Genomic DNA, 3,752 nt, shown 5'->3' on the forward strand with positions numbered 1-3,752 from the left:
ATCTAAAACAGGGAGGGAAAAAAGGAATTAAATAATTTTCCTTCAGAGAATTGTGTGTATGTTTCAATGCACTGAACAATGCCAACTACAGTTAACCTACAGTATGTAGAGTCTGACCCTGGTTTGTAAAATACAGCCCAGATCAATGAAACATTGCCTATTTGCAGCTTACTCTTAGTGCTGACAATGCAGGTGAGACCTACCCATTCAATTCAGAGATAGTCACATTTTCGAAAGAGCTGAGTCCCATATTTTTTGATCTTCTTCAACTTGCAGAAACCTGTTTACTACCTTTCTTCTTTCGTATTATCTCTCTGTTACACATTGCTTCAACAAAGCATCAGATTAGTATCCTAATTCTGCTGTCAAATGAACAATTTCACACAAATTAAGATAGAGAAGACATATTACATGCCTTTTTCTCCTAACATGGTGGAAATAAGGTTTGTGTAAGTTACATCTTCTGTTGCACAACAACTGAACACTTGACTGCTTTCTACAGAATTGATAGATTTTGAACATGAAATAATTACATATAACTAAAGCCTTGTAGTGCTGAATTTTATACAGTCAAAAAAAGTTACATAAACAACTTCTTCATGTTTACCTTCCTAATATTCCTTGTTCAAGGAGAGTATATTCCTACTTCAAGGAGACTTGTCATTTGCATAGCCAAATAAACACAGGCTCATTATGGAATCATAGTTTCATGACTCTTGCTTTCTTGGCAATGAAATCTAGTCTTGATATAGAAAGAAATACAGGAAATATCTCAAACAGAGAAATACAGAACTGAGCTTCACTTTTCATACACCGCGTAGACAGACATATTGGAGCTCCAGGCTGGATGCTTTGTAGTCTTATTTACACCTGTGTTTGTAGCTGTATCCTTGGGCATGATGATAGCAAACAACTTCACAGCAAGCAGCTTCACCTGACTTTCAGGTGCCTGAAATCTCCAGATTTCAGCCAGGCAATTAAGCTCCCTATGTGATGCCCAGGGAATGCTAGTTGTGAATGAGAATTATACCAAGCCAAACACTCAGTGAGCAATGGTGTAAGTTAGTCTTCATAAAGCACTAAGGAAAATAATCTTAATTCTCTGTTTCTGTGGAAGGAATGTATATAAAACAGAAGTCACAGCCCAGAGTCATCTTCAAGATTTACTTGACTTCTTTGGCAAAGGAAGCAAATGTTATACCAATATTTGAAATGATTTGCAGACCATCTGGGGATTTGCATCCCAGTCCAAGGCAGGGATCTTGGGTTCTTGGCTCTTCACCAATCTTGAAGATTTTCAAATTCATGTTTTGAAACAGTAGTACACAGCATGGGACAGGGAGTCTCCGGATCCCTTGTTCATTTTTGCTCAGACCCTTTGGCTCTCACTCCATTCCCAGCTTCCCAGCTCAGAAACCTTCCTTTTGCAGGTTACAATTGATCTTCTTCTTTTTTTTTTTTTTTTTTTTTTTGTGTCTCAAGCTAAGCTTATATTCATCTCAGAGTTGGCTGATTCAGCTAGGATCTTCTGCTTCCAACTAAAGAACTAACTTACAGCTGGTGTCATCAATATCAGCCTCAGATAATGCACATTCTTGCATATTTTACTATTGCATATCCTCTAACTTTAACTTTTCTTTGAGAAGGTCATCTCTGTGATACCTTTCCTACACTGAGGGCATTTTCCTAAAAATCTCCCAAATCATAAGCCCCAGAAGCCTGTCCCTGTTTTTTTTCATGTAGTCATTAATTAATACATTAAACAAGGCTTATATATAAATGACACTTTTTTCCACCTTTCTCTACTGCCTTTCCTTGTGATTCATTGCACACATGCTTTGCTATCCTCCATCTTTTTTACATTATCAAAGAAATATCATAACAGTATCATATTCATATGCATCCAGTGTCAAAAATTTATATTCTTCCTTTAGGAAGGAATCAGATATCAAAGAGAACTATGAGCTTTGTATACTATGATCTGCCTTTGATAAATCCATATTATATTTTATGCCTTCACTGAGCCTTTCTAATCTCCATGCCTTTAAATATTCTATCCTTCAAGACATGCTCTAATTAGGAAAAAAATCACCAAAGCACCTTAGTATCAAGTCCTCCAATACTGTTTTCTTGCTTCCTTTTATTATTCACACATTTATTTCTACAAATTACTGTGAAGAAACTCCTTTTAAAAATACCCATGCCATATGTGAGATGTTAAAATACTTACTAAATACTGTTGTACTTTATTATTATTATTATTGTTGTTGTTGTTATTACTGTTGCTATTAAAACTCTTCTTATTGTCACTATTAAATATTTAGAAAAATATTTGAGGCCAGTTTTGTTTAATACCTTCATCAATGACCTGGACAGGGGAAAGGAATGCATCCTTTGTAAGTTCGCAGGTGATACCAAGTTGAACAGGAGTCTTGATCTGCTGGAGTGTGGGAATGCTCTGCAGAGAACACAGGCAGGCTGGATCAATGGAATGAAGAGAACAGCATGAGGTTCAGCAAGGTGAAGTGATGTGTCTTCTACTTGGATCACAACACCCCCAGGCAGCGCTACTGGCTGAGGGCAGAGTGGCTGGAAAGCTGCCGGGCAGAAAAGGGCCCAGGGGTGCTGGTCAACAGTGGCTGAACATGAGCCAGCTGTGCCCAGGTGGCCAAGAAGGCCAATGGCATCCTGGCCTGTATCAGCAATAGTGTGGCCAGCAGGGCCAGGGCAGACTGTGCCCCTGTACTCAGCACTGGTGAGGCCACACCTCAAATTCTGTGCTCGGTTCTGGACCCCTTGATTCAACAAGACATTGAGATGCTGGAGCATGCTCAGAGAAGGGCAGTGGAGCTGATGAAGGGTCTGAAGCATCCAGTGAAAAGCAGCTGAGGGAGCTGGGGTTGTTTAGTCTCGACAAAAAGAGACTCAGGTGAGACCTTACCACTCTCTACAACTGCCTGAAAGGAGGGTGCAGCCAGGCAGGGGTCAGCTTCTTTCCCAGGCAACCAGAGGCAGGAAAGAAGGAAATGGCCTCAAATTGTGTCAGGGGGATTTAGACTGGATATTAAGAATAATTTATTGACTGAAAGAGTAGTCAGTGTAACAGACTTTGTAGGAAATGACGGAGTGACCACACCTGAAAAAATTTAGGGGGCATGTGGATGTGGCGCTTGTGAACATGATTTAATAGCATAGATGTCAGTACTGAGGTAATGGTTGGACATGATCATCCTAGAGGACTTTTTGAACCTTAAAGATTCTATGATTCTGTGTATAAGTTCATTTTCCAGTACCCTGTATTTATTTTCTGTGATGGGAGGCACAATACACAGAGTGTTTATGATGGAAATAATAAAATTCTTGACTGTGAAATGGGAAGGGCTAAGAAGAAGCATTTTCACAAACCCTGAAAAAAAGCTGTCCCCAGGATTTTCACAGCACCCTTTCAGGTGGAAAACCTGAATGGTCAGACAGTAGCAGCCAAAGAACTCTCTGTGTAGCCATGTATCTTGTTACAACCTTCAAACATAGATTCACAACAGTGCTATAGACATGAATTCTTCTGTAGGTGCATGGAGCCATGTCTGCTTTGGTTTGTGTTCTGTGTCTCGTCTGGGGAAAAAAAAAAAAAAGTTTTAAATCCCTAATGAAGTCATTAGTGTAGGTGCAATAAGTGTAGTTGCAGTAAGCGGTAAAATGAGCCATATACAGATGGCTTCCATCCCCTCCCCTTTTAACAAATACAACCTGAA

The sequence above is a fragment of the Vidua macroura genome, chromosome Z (genome assembly GCF_024509145.1).
Source record: "Vidua macroura isolate BioBank_ID:100142 chromosome Z, ASM2450914v1, whole genome shotgun sequence".
In the NCBI taxonomy this organism is placed as follows: Eukaryota; Metazoa; Chordata; class Aves; order Passeriformes; family Viduidae; genus Vidua; species Vidua macroura.